General features: G+C 41.2%; 1 pseudogene; it reads right to left on the bottom strand.

Moving 5' to 3' along the window:
• Positions 1-11,763: 11,763 nt before the first annotated feature.
• On the bottom strand, positions 11,764-12,678 carry LOC142150529 (vomeronasal type-2 receptor 26-like; annotated as a pseudogene).
• Between the last annotated feature and the right edge of the window lie 4,476 nt (positions 12,679-17,154).

Genomic DNA, 17,154 nt, shown 5'->3' with positions numbered 1-17,154 from the left:
TTTAGGATCCCGGTCGGATCTCCCGTTGGTGTACGCTGTTTTTTCACTGGATGTATTTAGATAGAAACTTCACAGACTGGTAACATTATATTCCAGAAGTATTGTAAGGGGTTAAGGTCTGTTGTTGTACACGGGCCAGAGCTTTAACCCAGGGAGCTACATCTGGGTCTTCTACTTGATATATTTATATATATATATATATATATATATATATATATATAGGCTTACATTCTTCACTTGTGGCTTCTCTGCCTGTTGGTCTTGGTGGCTGCTAACTAGTAGCAGCAAGTTTGCTAAATTTGGGCCCTTCTGTTACTCCACGTCCTGGGCCACCTCCTCTTGGGCCGCCTTCTTCTGGAACTCCTCATGGTGGTTTATGCATCGACGTTCTATTGGAATAAATATGACCCATTAATTTATTTGGAAATGTTATTTCTGTCTCAAACATACATGGATACATCTAGATAATGTTAGATTCCAATATGAAATATCCTAAACCACACATGGACCATCATTGCCCAAATAGACACACCTCTACACCATTTTCATATGGACTTGACCTGGCAGATATCATATAGTTAATCTCATACATTACTATTACTTAGCAGGTGTTGGACATGGACAAATGAATTTGCTTAGAAGCCATGTTGTTATTTAATGGGAAAGATTTAATTGATAGATCATTTGTCAATAACTTACGCCTGGCAATCTCAGTCCTCAGTTCTACAAGGAGCTTCAAGGAGCTGAACCAAGCTGCAGGCCAAAAGCAGCTTTCAAGTGTTGCTGTCAGGACCCGCAGTTTGGCATTATTGCAAGTGAATGAGACTTATCAACATCCTGCACACCTATTGGTTCTTACTGCATGTAGGTGCGTCTGCATGACACTGGCAGAACACTTCAATCTCATTTGTAAGTTTTCTAACTGTCAATTAAATGAACTACTCTGACGTATTCAGGCAATAAGGGGTGTGACAAAGCTTATCCAGTCCTATCTCGGCTTGCGCAGGAGAACGCACCTGCATCCATTAATAAACACTACACTATTGGATCATCCGACCTGACATTTTGTGAATTCAAATATAGTTGTAGCTACTGTGAAGTAAATCTATTGAGTTATAGGTAAGTGCCAGGTCCTATGTTTGACACTTAGGATGGGTTGTACGGAGAGTGACTAATGAATGCTTTATGCTTTATATTTATAGATGACTGAGCCCGAACAGGCAGGACTCAGTCAGGCTCTGGCTTATCCGCTGCAGGAACTAAGCGTAGGCAGCCCAATTTTACACAGCAAGAGGTAGAAATACTTGTACAGCTGGTGGTGGAGGACCTCCATTCCAACAGTCGTTAGCTATCTGCACCATCCAAATATAGAATTTGGGATGTAATTACGAAGCAGGTATGTGCTGACTCCTACCTATAAGACGCACGGTGACTGAGGCCAAAAAAAAGGTTATTTTTGCATCATGGACCACTATTTAAGAGATATGGTTAATTGATTTTAGACATTGAGGAAAGTGATTGTATTTAATTGCAACATTGTTTTCCTGGATCCTTTCTCTCAGGTGGCAAGACTTTTTTTCTTTTTTTATATATTTTATTTGAAGATTTTTCAAGTTTTAACAGCATATTGGTTAGATTACAAATCAAACGTTTGGTGTAAGCAATTATTCAGAACCTTGTTATTTCGTAAAAACTGCAAAATTAAGGGTGGAGAAATGGAAAAGTGCTAGAGGGGACTGGGGGGTAAGGGAAGGAAATTTAAGAAGAAGAGGAGACAGGATGGGAAAGGGCCGATGATGGCAGAGAAGAAAAAAGATAAAGAAAAAGAAGAAGAAGAAGAATCGGTTAGTAAGGTGCAAGGGGAAATATGAGGGGGAGTTCGGCCCAACGTCCTGATGATTGTTAGTTAACTCATATGCATTTCTCCACTAGATCTAACACATGAGCATCTATTTTAAAAGGCTCACGATTAGTTTACTCTACAAGTGACAAGCCAAGGTTGCCAAATACTACTAAATTTATTGGGCCGATCATTAATTATGCTTGTGATATATTAGCATCGGTAAGTCTGCCATATTCTACTAATCACTTCAGGCAACGTAGGGGGTTCAGGTTGCTTTCAGTTTGCTGCTACCGCACATTTGGCAGCATTAAGAACATGACTTACCATTGCTGTTGTATGTTTGTCGACATCAGGTATAGGTCTGTGCAGTAGAGAATAGGAAGGACAGGAGGGGATTTGTAAGTAGGTGACTCTATGATCTAGGTCGTGTACCTTTTGCCAGAATCTAACCATCTTGGGGCATGATCACCAAATATGACAAAACGAATCCTCTTGACCACAGGATCGCCAACACAGACTCGATGAGTCAGGATAAATATCTTTTAAATGGGTAGGGACCAAATACCATCTATACAATAGCTTATATGCATTTTCTTTGGTCCGTACACAAATAGAGCTCTTAGCGATTTACATTCTGATCCCAGACTATTCCTCTGTACCTAGCACCTCACCAAGGTCTTCCTCCCATTTTAGTTCATAGAGATCTTTAACAAGTTGACGACATGCCACCAGCAAGCTGTAAAATGTAGAGTTTAAACCTGTAGGAGGGGTTTACTTATACAAAAAGATTCTAATGGCGTGACCTGGTAAAAGGTTTGAAGGGCGGGGATTGAATGATACAGATGTCTTAGTTGCAGATACTGATAGAAGAGACTGTGAGGAATTTCACATCACGTTTGTGGGTCTGTAAATTCGAGGAAGATATGCATATGAGCTAGATCGGTCAGGAATCTTAGCCCATGACAGGACCAATGCTGAAACAGTGAGTGGTGCTGCCCAGAGGGAAATCCTGGGTTATTCTACAAAGGGAACATAATTTCGGGATTTGCTATTAATTGGAATGTTCGGGTGCTGTAGTCCCATACCTGTAATGAGAAGCGAGTAGTGGGCGGCAAGAGGGAGAGTGGTGGACAGTGTTTGATTGAAATCCAGAGGAGGGTGTAGGATGAGAGCAATTGTGTGAGATTATCTTCTATATCGACCCATAGCCTTGTATCATGTGGGGAGTGAAACAGGACTAGCTGGGTCAAATGTGTTGCCAAGTAATATTTAGAGATATTTGGAAGCTCCAATCCTCCCTCTGATGTTTGATGGTAAAGAGAACGGACTTGTACTCGGGGTCGTTTGCCTGCTCAGGCAAATCGGCCAACTCGCCTATGAAGAGCCCTAAGCGCCATTGATGGAACCCGAATTGGAAGCGTCTGGAATAAGTAGAGAATCCGTGGCACTAAGTTAATTTTTACCGCTGTTATGCAGCCCAGCAAAGAAATGTATAATCTATCCCATTTCTCGAGATCTCGTTTCAGTGAATTCAGTAATCGGGGATAGTTTGCGGCATATGGTTGACTATATTGAGCTGTCAGATATATTTACAGGTACTTAAGTTTATCGTTCAATTGGTGCTTCAAGGAGTCTAATAGGTGAGACGGTAAGTTAAGAGGGAGGATTTCGGACTTGTCTATGTTAATTGTAATGTTAGATACTGCACCATATTCTCAAAGTTCACTCTGCAAAGCGGGGAGAGAAGTGGGGGGGTTAGTAATTGTAAGTAGAATGTCATCTGCGTACATAGAGATCTTATAATCAGTCTTACCAGCCCGTATTCCTGTGATCACCAGATTATTGCAAACTCGAGCAGCCAATGGCTTCATCGTTAGAGCAAACAGCAGTGGGGAAAGTGGGCAACCCTGGCATGTGCCGTTCGCAATTTGAAATGGGCGTGACGCAGTGCCATTAGCCCAAACAATACCTGATGGATTATAATACAAGAAAGCCATTCCACACATAAATTGACCCTCAAACCCGATTGCTTTGAGAGTAGCTCTCATAAAAGGCCAGGAGACCCTATCAAAAGCTTTCTCTGTGTCGAGAGACACCACCATAGAGGGGTCCGATCCTGATTGGCTGCTTCTACTAAATCTATTGCCCGTCTTGTGTTATCTGCTCCTTGTCGAGCGGGGATGAAGCCCACCTGATCAGGGTGGACAAAAGCGGGTATCACTTGGGCCAATCTGTTTGCCAGTAATTTAGCAAATAGCTTAAGATCTACATTCAGTAGGGAAATAGGCCGGTAGGTTTCACAGTGATTAGGATCACGCCCCTCTTTGGCAATAACAATGACATCTGCACTGGTGGTGTCCCTCTCAAATTTTTTCCCGCTTAAGATTGCTTGGAAGAGAGAAAGGAGCAGAGGAGCTAGATCGGAGGCAAATTTTTTATAATATAATGTTGTAAGGACATCCGGACCCGTTGCTGCTGAGTTCCTGAGAGTCTTAATGGTCGCTTTGATCTCTTTTAATGTAACCTCAGCATTTAGAATTGATAATTGTGCTTCCGTGAGGCGAGGAAGCAAACACATTTGGAGGTATTTGTGTATCTAGCTTCGATATACTTCTGGGGGGTCTACAGGTGGAGAGTGATTGTATAACATACTGTAGCAAGTACGGAAATTAGCCGCAATAGCCGTCGTATAGTAATTGTTGTGTCTGATCTTTGATGGCCACAATTCAATTTGGAGTTTGTTTTTCTTGTAGCCTGTGCGCAAGCAGTCTGTCAGCGTTGTCCCCTTTTTCATAGTATCGTTGCTGAAGCCACTGAAGAGTCCTAGCTGCTTTTGCCGCAAGTAGCTTGCCAAGCTGTCCCTTCAGGGCTAACAGTTTGAGATAGGTTGTCCGTTTAGGATATTTTTGATGGCGAGTGGTGAGGACTTGTTTTTGGGATTCTAAATTAGTAACTGTTTCTCTGTGTAGTGGTGTCATCGGGGCCATTGTCCGTCTGAAAATCAAGTATTGTACTGATATTTTCTTTTTTTAAGAACAGATGGTCATTTAATCTTCATTTATATCGAGGCTTGGTAGATGGCAAAATGTCACCCTGCAATGCCAAAGCTGAATGGTCAGACCAAGAAACTGGTGCAATGTTAGCTGATTTCAGGTTCTGAGTCGTCTGAGCATCTACAAAGAGCAGATCATATCTGAGCATAAAGAGCATATCTTGTCTGGAGTAAGTGCCATGCGGCATCGAGCACTATGTGTAGGTCCTATCATTAGAGTATAACACTCTCCATGTGTCATAGTTAGCATTAGTAAGCAGGGATTGTAGTTTAGAGCCCTCATGAGCCTGGTTGCTGCTACGTAGCACTGGTTGTGAGCGGTTCAATTGAGGATTTAATACAGTGTTAAAGTCGCCTCCTATTATAACCCTATCCACCCTAGACTGTGAGAGTCTGGCAAAAAAGTGAGAGAAAAAGATATTTTGGGCAGCATTAGGTGCATATACTGTAGCTAGGGTAATAGGCTAGTGTAAGATAGAGCCCGTTAGAATGATAAAATGCCCTTGATGGTCTATATAAGTTGTCTCAACTGTCAGCGGAAGGGTATGATGAAGAAGGATAGCAGTCCCTTTAACCTTTTGAGAGGATGTCGAGTAGATTACTTGGGGGTATTGCTTAAAGTGCAAACTTGGATGAGCGTGTTTAAAGTGGGTTTCTTGGAGCATTACCACCTGTGGAGAATGCCGTTTCAAATACTGAATCAATATTGTACGCTTCTGTGGTGTGTTGAGACCATTAACATTAATGGTCAAAAATGAAAACATCATGGCTGATACCAGTGATATTCAGACCAGGATTGGTGGCTGTAGAGTAGTTGGAAAAGCAAGACGTCAGGCCAAGATGGAAAAGTTAAGAGGGAAAAAGATAAGGTTATTTGGGATTTACGGGTGTAGCCAAAGGGAAGAAGACAACTTGACTGGAGAGGTATGTCTTCCGAGAATCGCAACCAGTACATCCTTTGTACTTGGCGAGTGTGGGGGGTGGTTGAGTAGCAAGAAGGAACATTTGTCGGGTGGGAATCTTAAACCTTACAGATAGATAAGTGTATATATGAGCATAATGAGTAATATTCAAATGAGAGAGAGAAACATTTGAGAGAAACAATGGGATACTTTAACACAACGTTAACTCAAACAATTAATTAAAACTAACAGGCAATCCGAACTGGAAATTATAACGTAGTATATATAACATTGTCAATTAAGGCACATTTGACTCAGACATGGCAAGGCCAAAATTCTATCAATAGTCCAGAGATCCGCATTGCAATCCAGGGAGCAGTCCCCAAAAATTACTAGAAGCTATTAAAGGTTGGTCGCTCCCCAAATCACAAGGCCGAGCTCTTCTATAAACTCAGTACACAGTGCTATTGGCTGGGTCAATCAGTTAATCAGTAAAGCAATCACTTTAGGATTTAAAACAATTAACTAGTAACGATAATATTGTATCATACGAATAAATGAGGTGTACTTGTCTCCTGAGAAGTCCTCGATATCAAAGTAGAGTACAATTATCAACGATTGGTCAGGTCTGAAGACTCCTCCCGCTGCATCGCAGGTAAAGTTCTGATCAACTCTTCCAGTCAATCTCAAATAATTTGCATGTACCTGTAAGCAGTAGTCAGTACTTGCATAGCCTTTGGGTTGACTTTCTTTAAGCTTGTGTCCACGAGGACATCGGAGGCGCTGGCCTTGAAGACTCTGTTGCATTTATTGTCGGAATCATGGAAGCAGCTATTCCTAGCATTGGCAGGAGGGCAGATCTTTGCTCAAGTGTCTTAGTTTTGTGAGTTTGACCCTCGTGCTTCACCGAAAGGTGAAACGGAAATCCCCATCGATACCAGATGTAGCGTCTCGGGTAGCCATGGCAAATTGCTCTTTAGTTTTATAGTAGTGAAATCTCACGATGACGTCTCTGAGTGGTTGATTCAACGCATGTTTAGGACGTAGTGCTCTATGAACTTGGTCAGCTTGAACTTCTAGCGCTGAGGCGTCAGGAAGATAGTGTCGAAATAGCTTTTTCAGATAGCTAGCTAACAGTTCGTTATCTATTGTTTCTGGAAAAGTTTCTGGAGGTTATTACACCTATTTCTGTTCTCCATGTCCTCAAGGTGTTCTTTGAACAAATCCATGTCTGTGCGGACTTCTGATAGCTCTGTTGACACAAACTCCTGAAAGTAACCTTGTCTACTTTTTGCTCCAACTCCGCCGTTCTCGTGCCAAGCTCAGTCACCACTTTTTTTTTTCCTCCTGGATAATGGTGCACACCTCTGACTGAATGGTAGACTTAATAATGTCTCTCAATTCTGCGGATATAAATGTTTCGATGGTAGAACTAGCATCATCATTTTCCGAGCCAGATTGACGCGCTGGAGAAGACGTTATCGAGTGAGAAGTGTTTCTTTTTTTAGCTTGAGTGAAGATAGAGGCCGTACTCGGAGTGGTAATTTTTTTATTCTTGTACGGCATTGAATTAGTAGAGCCTTGTCGGCGGTTAGCTACTCCAATCTCCAGCTAGTAGGGTGACTAGTTAAACGTTGGTTAGATTTCTCTCTCTCGCAGCTATAAAGAGGTTATTTTAAGGCTATTGCGCCATAGATTCCCTTACATCCCGACATTTCAGCCATCCATTTAGCCACTAGACAAAACGTTAGCTTTCTGTTTCAAGGGCATTATCAGCATTGCGCCCAACGCGGCGTGGGTTGAGAGAGCTCAAGAACGCCCCAGGGTGTTCAAGATGATGGGATGCATGGTATTAGATGCAGATTGCTTACTCACACAAATATGACCTCAGGAGCATCAATGTAGTAATCTATATAATTTCACTAGGCACAAGATGTATTGTAGCTTATTAAACACTAAGTGACAGTGATGTATAACACTCTATGCACAAATGCATGCACCTCAATGGTAGGAAGAGGCAAAGTCAATCAGAATTTTGTGTGGGACCCAAGATTTGCAAATCACGTACAAACCTTTGCAGATTGGACGTTAAGGTAAACACCAGTGGGCTGTGTCTGCTGCCAGATCTCTGCTCACCGCTGTCATCCAGGCTTCAGGGTAACTCTCAGTAGACATCTCGGCAGATGATTTGCCGGTAATGGAGACGATAATGGCGCCCGTGCCTTCTGGTCAGACGCGGCCGGGATTTTTCAAGCAGGGACAGGAGATGTGGTCCTCAGCCGAGAACCGACTACCAAGTGAGTCCTCAGTAACGGCGTCACCCTCTCAGATGTATGTGGAGGAGGGGGATGGGGGGTGGCAAGACTTTATACATCTTCTAAAGGACAAGTTGAGGGACCACTGCAGGCAGGCTCATGCGACAGGCAGTGGTCCTCCAGTTCTTTCTGACCTCAGTCTCCTTGAGGGCATGGCATTGGCCTGTATTGATGGCAAGATAGTGCAATGGGTGGGCTGCATTGACTCCCACCCTTCTTGGAGACGCTAACACCACCTGTTACATTTTTAGGGAATACAGCTTTAAGTAAAGTACATTATTTTGGCCCAAAGAAACAAAAACACAAGTCATGTATATGCTGATGGATACAGTAAGATGTATACAAGCTAACTTTTTCACTTCACACACAGACACACACACACACAAATATCTGAGTAATTTGTTACCACACAGTGACTCATAGTTTAAGATGATGTTAATAGTTTTATGTTTGTGACTAATTTTTTTATTTGATATTTCTTATTCTAGGCGGATACTTTAGAGGATGACCGGGTGGAGGAAGCCCATGATATTGAAGAGGATCAGATGGAAGAGGAAGCTTAAGTCAGTAGCCAGGAATCAGTGCGTGAATGCTATCAAAAGCGTATGGAATCTCTGCCACAAATTCCTACATAAATGCAACATCCTAACCCTCACTAGTTTTAGAATACAGCCCAACTCCCTTCTCCAGGCCAAATAAATTGGTTTCCCAGACATCAATTTCAATACCAACAAAATTTATCACAAACCCCTATTTTAGAAATCAGGCCATATATCACAATACAATACTTACAACCAAACTAACCCTGTCCCATCTGCCATCACTGCCCCCTGCCATCTCTGATATCTCTGCCCCCCACCCTGCCTTCTCTTCCCCTCCTGCCATCTCAGTCCTATCTGCTTCCCCCCGGCACCCCACTCTATGCTGGTCCACTGGCCTCTGCTTTTTCCACACTGTTGCCTTCAACATCACGGGTAACCAGAAGCCAGATGCATCCCAAACCACCTCATAAATTGCCAACAAGGGAGAAGGGGCAACAGAAATCCAAATAATTTTCGTTTTCACCTGAATGAGGGCACGTGGCCATTATGTTTCCATTTTATTTTGTTAAACATTATAAATAATTGAAAATTTGTTTATATACTTTACATTTATGTTTGTCATTTTTTCTTTATAAAAGCCAATAATTACTTAAAGGCAAAGTAGGTGGTCAGTACATATTCTTTAAATCTGGCTGAATCACCAGAAAATAGTGATGTTATGGAACACCACACACAGAGCAATGATATCACATACGGTCCACGGCGCATACATAAGAGAACCACCAGACCAGTTGAGACAGTGGACTATGGCCTTTAAAAGGCCAAATGCCTGCTCTACAACCGATATAGTGGCTGTATGCACAAAGTGGTATATGACTTCCTTTTCTGTCTGTGTAGGTTTAAATAGGAGTGTGGAGCCAAGGACAAAAAGGGTACTTGTCCCCTATAAAGAGTGACAAGAAAGACAAACAGCAAAATATTAATAACAAACTACTAGTCCAAAAAAACAAAGATGTTAACATAACATGTTGGATTACAAATGGTGCCATATTTGCTATGTAAAGATAGTGACCTGAATCATACAGAGAAACAAAGAGGAGCAACTGATAAAACAAAAAGGGGAGGTCCTTTTGAAACATGGAGACAGATGTTTTGGGTAAGCTGGCCATATGGTATATGTAGGGAAACATCACACTTAAAAATAAAGGAGAAACATATTTGACTGCTCCATGCTAATCTGCCAGTATCCTTAAGAAAAAAAATTAACTCCATAAAAACTACCTTTATTACATGCAATATATTACCAATGATGTACTAATTAACAAATTATGGTCTGGCTTCTAGTTCGAAGTACAGCATTTAGCAAGGGTTTTCTGAGCAAAAACGCTAAATTATAAAAAAATATTAAAATTGGAAACAGTGCCTAATAGCCACGAGTCACCATATCTCCTTGCACCCTCTTGCCTCTGTTGCAATCTTTGCCACATCCCTCATTGCCAGAAGGCAAAGAAGCTATATGTACTACCTGGCCACACAGCTACCAGGCCTCAAATGAGGAGAGAGGGATTACATATAGACTGGACATTTGTTAAGTGGAAATACTTCCGATTCCAATAAATTGAAGTATAGCCATCCAATGGGACCAGAGCTACATGTGTTCCATCTACTGCCCCTATGACGTGCGGAAAGCCCGTTATGGTGGCAAACTGCTGCCTTATTGGCACAAGGGATCATCGAGTGGCAGATGGATGAATTGCTTGAGCCATGACAAAAACATGCGCAGGACAGTCTTCAGCACCTGAATGAAAGACTTCTGGGACATACCTGCTGCCAGTCCCACTATGGTCTCGAAAAACCCAGTGGCGTAATACTGTAATACTGTGCAATGCTAGTATTGCTGTTGCGATGTTTCTCATTGACGCTAGGTCACTCTGCAGGGTGTCCATGATGACATGAGGCAGGAGCCGATAGCCACGGTCCAACTCAGCATAAAATATCCCAAAGAGGCTGACACATGGCCTGAAGAAACCCTGGGCTGTTGATGATGGACCAGTTGCTGATTTTGAAGGGGTTGACGGCTGTTGCCCTCCTGTTCTGCCACCTGGGCCACAGCCATTTCAGAGAAACACTACATGTGAGAAAGAAGGACAAAGGTCTCAAAAAATCACATACCTCATGGCTTGCAAACTTTTGCAGCTGTTTGAACATTAAAGATTGCAAATATACTTACACCTGCAAGTGGGCTTGCGAGTCTCATTATCTAACTGTAAAACAAAATAAAAATGAAAAAATAATAAAAATAAGGAAGACCAAAATATAAATGCATTGGGAAAACTTGGAGGAACTGTAAGGAGTAAAATCAACAGCAAAGAAAAAAAATGAAGTCCTATTAAACAGGCACATAACATTGAAAAACAATAAAGATTGACAATGTGGCACATTACTACGGTATACACATTAACAAAAAAAACTCATATGTAGTGCTGGAAGAAAAGAAATACCTAGTTAATCCAACGCAGCACATTAGATATGTGAAAATTCTACTTAGCCAAAATGGTACCATAATAAGAATCCTCTAATGGGCAGTGTTTAATGTGTGGAGAGCATACAGGTAAGGAAGCAAAGTTCCCAATCCCAATACATAACGTACGGTGTGCAGTTGTGCTAGTTTATGATTGACAAATGGAATTTAAACTAGACCCCTAGCAGGTACAGACTTTACACCTGGAAACCCGCATGCGCCTAAAAATTACTTGGACTTTGCTGTAGAGGAACGTCCTCATTGCAATTTGGCTGTGGCCAAATGCCCCTCTCCCGCCCCAGTCACTCGCAAAAATCGTAGACTGTAGTAAGTATTCTTTGCTTCCACATACTCAGTGTCCTGGGCCTCATGACCGGCGTATGTCCCAGCCCTGCGCATGCGGATTTTCCGGATATACTCTCAAAACAAACAGCTACTTGCCTTATTGACTCAGGTCCTTTATTTTTATCACATAAAAGACAATAGAATCCAAATTAGAAACATATTTACAAGGGCAAAGTTTCTTTATTCAATTCAGGTACAACATTTATTGATTACGTCAATTCAGAATTGTTTTATCCCCTATGTCTAACTCTTTCCCATTTTAAGATGCTCTCTGGAGTTCTTGTTTGGTCTGAACAATATGATAAAGCATTTAGGCAGAAACATACAGATCACTAGGGCCCAGCTGGAGGCCAATATTGCAAATATTTCCATTGCTACGGTATATTTTCCATGAGCACTGAGAGAGGCTGGGATGAAGGACACCCAGACACTGAGTAAGGCCAGCATGCTGAATGTGATGAATTTGGCCTCATTGAAGCTGTCAGGAAGACGTCGAGCTAGGAAGGCAACAATAAAACTGGCGGCTGCTAGAAAACTAAGATATCCCAGCATGCACCAGAAAGCCGTTGGTGAGTTTTCATTACACTCGACTATAATAATTCCTGGCTGTGTTTGGATATTGTTTTCTGGGAATGGGGGAGCAAAAGACATCCATAATAGACATAAGATGAATTGTATGAGTGAGCAGAAAGATACTATCATGTAAGACACTTGAGGTGTTGTCCATTTCCTCAAACTGCTGCCTGGCTTGGTGGCCATGAATGCAAAAATCACCATAATAGTTTTAGCCAAAATGCAGGAAATGCACAGGGAAAAAACCATGCCAAAGGCAACCTGTCTCATAAGGCATTTCTCTGGATGTGGATAACCAATAAATACTAAGGAACATAGGAAACACAAAGAAAGAGACACCAGCAGAAGGCAACTTAGGGTATAGTTGTTAGCTCTCACGATGGGAGTGGTCCCCTTACTGAAGAAGAGACACAAAACAGAAGCTGGAATGATGGCAGAGATGGCACTGGCAGTAGCCAATGTGACTCCCAATACATCCTCATAGGAGAGGTATTCCGTAGTCTTTGGTATGCATCTGTCTCTCTGGGGATTTCGCCACATGTTTCAAGGACATTTTAGACAATCATCACAAAAACAAGAATCCATCTAAATGTCCTAGCTCTCCTTCATCCCTACTCTCACTCCTTGCTTTAATTATTCAAATCACTCATCAACTACAACTGTTGCTTAATGTTTAATTTTGGCAGTGGGTGATGAGCAACAACCAGCATTCTGTAACTAATAAGACAGCACAGAGAACTTATGGTTTCCCAGCAATGGCAGCCAGGATTTTTGTTTCATATTGCCGGCCTCTACCCATTTGTTAGACAGCAGCAGCTATCTAGCATTTTGTTCTGATGAATCTGCTGCACTTATGTAGCTAATTAGGCTGGCCAGTGCTTATTGGCCACACTGGTAATAAAAACATCTTCCTGTTGATCAGTTGTGTCTGGATTTGCATTAACCACTTCCTGCCTTGAACTTAAGCCAGTTAAGTGGATATTTGCATAGGAATCTTCCAGCTGTGACTGCAGCCTTTATTTCAATTATGTCTTGCAATCAGCCTGCCCTGACCTTTGGCCTGTATTTTGGACCTATACTGTAACCCTTGTGGCTTTCAGCTACCTCCTTCCTTGCTCTGCCCAGGCATCAACAATATTGCGATTTATAAACTATTACTACCATGATTAAAAACCTGTGGGCAAAGGAATAATGTGCATTGAGTACTGTGGAACATATCATGTTCCTGTTAAGTGATGACCTCATGAAGTGGTACTAGTGGTTTATGATTCTCCAGTATTCTCCTTACCACTTATTTCACTACTTCAAAAACTTTTCTCCCTATAGACCACAATCTTATCTGATTTCTCTGTCTCTTCTTCCATCACCTTATGTGGGTGAAACCTTAATAAACCCATCTTATGGTACCAATGAATACTCATCTGCTTCCAGATCTGATGCCCCCTCTCTAGTCCAATAGCCTCAATTATAAAAAAATACTTTTTTGTCCCTCTACTTTCCAAAGCAGGAATGCTATTCTTCAAAGCCATATGGATAACCTGTGCATTATTATACAAAGTTATCTCTATCACTACCACTTACTCTACCACTGTAGAGTCTCTTACTTTTTTATTTTTCTTATTGAAACATTAATCTTAGATTCTGCTTTTGGTTTCTTCTGTTGCCCTAATCCATGTCTGCCTCATGCCTAGACAAAGTGACATTCATGGAGGTGCAGTAGACATTCTTGTGTCTCTATATTTCACATACCAAGTTCCACAGCTCCAATCATTTATCTCCTTTTCCACTTATGACACACTCTCTATTTAACTCCTATGACCTAAATCTTTCATTTACTTCCCTCCTAGTCATCCATGCTTTCTTGACATTTTTTAATATGTGTTTCTCACTTCTTTCCACTTGGTACTTCTACATGCTTAGTGATTTGAACATTCATATTACAAATCCCATCACTTCTTCTTCCTCCAAACTCTTGACTCTTCTCCCTTGATATTTGTGTACCATCTCCCACATTCACTGTGTTGAAAACTTGTTTGTTATTATATACTCACCTTTTTTACAGCCCAGCCATACAGACAACTAGGAGCCTTCCATTGAGCTCTCATACTGTTGAGTGTGTCACTGGTGTGAATCACAATTTGTCCCACATTTTGTTAGTTTGAAGTCTGCCCATCACAATTATGAATCCTCTATGAAGTCAATCAAACCTGAGTTACTTCTCTTGTTAATCCACTCTCCATAAAAGCCAAGCTCCTTTTCTCTACCTTTAACTATATTCTCCACCCTTTGTGAACTTCGTTCTAAGGCTATCACACACATTGCCACTATTTTTAAATAAAGGCTGACAGTTTTAATAATGTTATTTACAAGAAGCCCATCTCACTTTCCAAATCCTTTCTTTCTTCCATCATCTGTCTGACTGATGAATTTGCCAAGCGGTACTAGTTTAGAAAAATCATCTGCTGTACTTGACCTTCTACGATCTGATTTGTGCCCTTCATCACTTCACTAATATGACTTTCAGCAATCACTGATGAGCTTTCAGGCTTTCTTTTCTTTGAACATCTATAATCTCAAGGACCCTGAGTCTTCCTGAGTTTTACCTTCTACATTTCTGACCATTAAGTGTATTTTCTGAGCGATCATTCATTTTACTCTTGTCTCCCATGTTGTGTTGGAGTTTTTACTATGACTCATGTAAGTATGTTCTGTTGGCCAGCTACCCAGATCCTCTCTCTACCCTCCAGTTTCTCAAACTTGTTAAGGTATTTGGCAAATCAACTTTTTATGGTAGCTGTCACGTACCGAACCTGCAAACCAGCCTGCCAGGATCCGGTACGCTTGGGGGTCACCATCGCTTCTCCCGGCACTGAGACACCATGTCCATTAACTTGGATTGGTTAATTATCCCTCCCACTTACCTCTCCCAGTTATTTAAGGCACCTGTGCCTTTCCCAAATTGCCAGATCTTCTTGTCTTTCAGTCTAATCAGTTGAGAATTATTTGGCTCCCTGAAGATAACTGTCATACTAGGAATACCAGCATCTCCAGCATCCCAGTTAACTTGCCTATTCAGACACCTTCTACCTGCAGTCATCCATCATACTAGGAAAACCAATATTTCCAGCTTCCAAGCTAAACCTAGCTTTCCAGGCACATTGTACCTGCAGTCATCTGTCATACTAGGAAAACCAGCATCTTCAGCTTCTCAACTTAACCTGGCTATCCTGACAACATGTACATGCAGCCACCTGTCTTACCTGGAACCTAGTGTCTGCATTCTTCCCACATATATCTGCTTATCCAGACATCCTTTACCTGTAATACCAGTCATAGCCAGATCCAAGACTTTATAGCTTCACAGCTAATGAAGCTCTGGTCATCCAGAACCAGTACCTTCTCTACTCAACTCCTTCTCCATCTCCATCCGGTCTCACTTGGCGCCCACCCAGAGAACCGCGACCTGGGGGGCTGAAGCATCTAAGACCAAACCTCCTTGCAGCGGTCCGTCCCTGGTAAATATTGTTAGACTCCACGCCACTGTGGTAGGCAGAGCTAAATCAGGCAAATCGATAAGGACCCGAAAAACGTGCCTTTAACGTGATACTTACATCAAATTCTCTCTGCAGTCATAAAACTTTCCATCAACCAATCTATTTCGCAGTCCCTTGTGTCTTAATTCTACAGTAGTTTACCATGAGCTTGTTAATCTTCAAGAGCAAGCCCTCTATACTCTGTTTTCAATTTTACTGATATGTATCATTGGTACATCTCATAGTAATGTTGCAGCGCTGCATTATATGGTGGTGCTTTATAAATTACAAATAAGATAATCAGAAAAAATATATATTTCTCTTACAAAAGATTGAGGTACATTTATTTACTTACTTGTTTGATTAAGAGATTTCACCTTGAGAACATGGAACACACTGGAAGCAACAGGCAGGTTCTCCTCTTCTAACAACTTTTCTGAAACCCGAAAGACAACTCTGACTGCAAATGGATGTTGGAACCTTATTGAAGACGAAGAGCAAACAATAAGAACATGACACAAGTGAAAGTGTAGAATTTTAGTCATGTTATACTGTACCTGGCTATTTCCTGAAGGCCATATTATGGCACAGCTATTAATTGTAAAGATGTTCCTATTGGTGAATGCTGTATCATAGCTTTCCACTTTGACATGCTTCATTTTCACATCAACTCCAAGCTGCCAGTTAACAATATTATACAATGCTGGAACATCTCCATTCTTATCAAAGAAGACCTCTCTTCCATTGCTCAGTTTCACATGGACATTCTGTATGTAATGTCTCAGCTGTGATGAGAAAACAAGGAAAGAACACTTAAAGTGGAGGGTCAATCCCTTTAGTGAATAGCAATATTTATTAATTGTCAGGAGACCAAGAAGCAGGTGTTCATGGCCTGGTATGTCCCTCTACTGTCAAACCTACCTGTTAATATGATAAATATTGTTCTTTGACATGGTGTATCCATCCTCAATAGTCACAAAGCTTACCATGAAAGACTCAACTGTAGTAATATGTACAGTTTATAGGAAAATAGAGAAAAAATGTACTTTAATGATTTTTTTTTAATAAAACAAGGTTACAAAAATAAACTTAAGTCTTGAACAATAAAGCATTTAGTCATACACAGGAATACACAAATATAGGTACATAGCAAAAATACTGTTACAAAGCAGTGATGGAAATTCTGCATCAAGAAGGCCATTGCTAGCTTAACATGTAAATATAGAGCCTACTATAGCCTTACAAGTCTGAATTTGCAAATAATATTTATTTGGTGGAGGTTCCTACTCTGAGATCCCCTCCACTGGCTGTATATATAAGAGTTGCAGCACTTATATATAACTGATACCTCAGCTGATCACTTTCAGCACTTCTCAGCTATTGCCAAAACAGCAGAAATCCAGCACAGACATATGTAATGTTCCATCTTGCTGCAGAGATAGCTCAGTAGCAATATGTAAATGTTAGGTCCTAAATATAAATATAGGGCTCTTATCAAAGTACTGTTATTGGTAAGGTAAGTTATTTA

Source organism: Mixophyes fleayi, chromosome 4, assembly GCF_038048845.1.
Source record: "Mixophyes fleayi isolate aMixFle1 chromosome 4, aMixFle1.hap1, whole genome shotgun sequence".
NCBI lineage: Eukaryota > Metazoa > Chordata > Amphibia > Anura > Limnodynastidae > Mixophyes > Mixophyes fleayi.
This window is presented reverse-complemented; position numbering and strand designations above follow the sequence as displayed.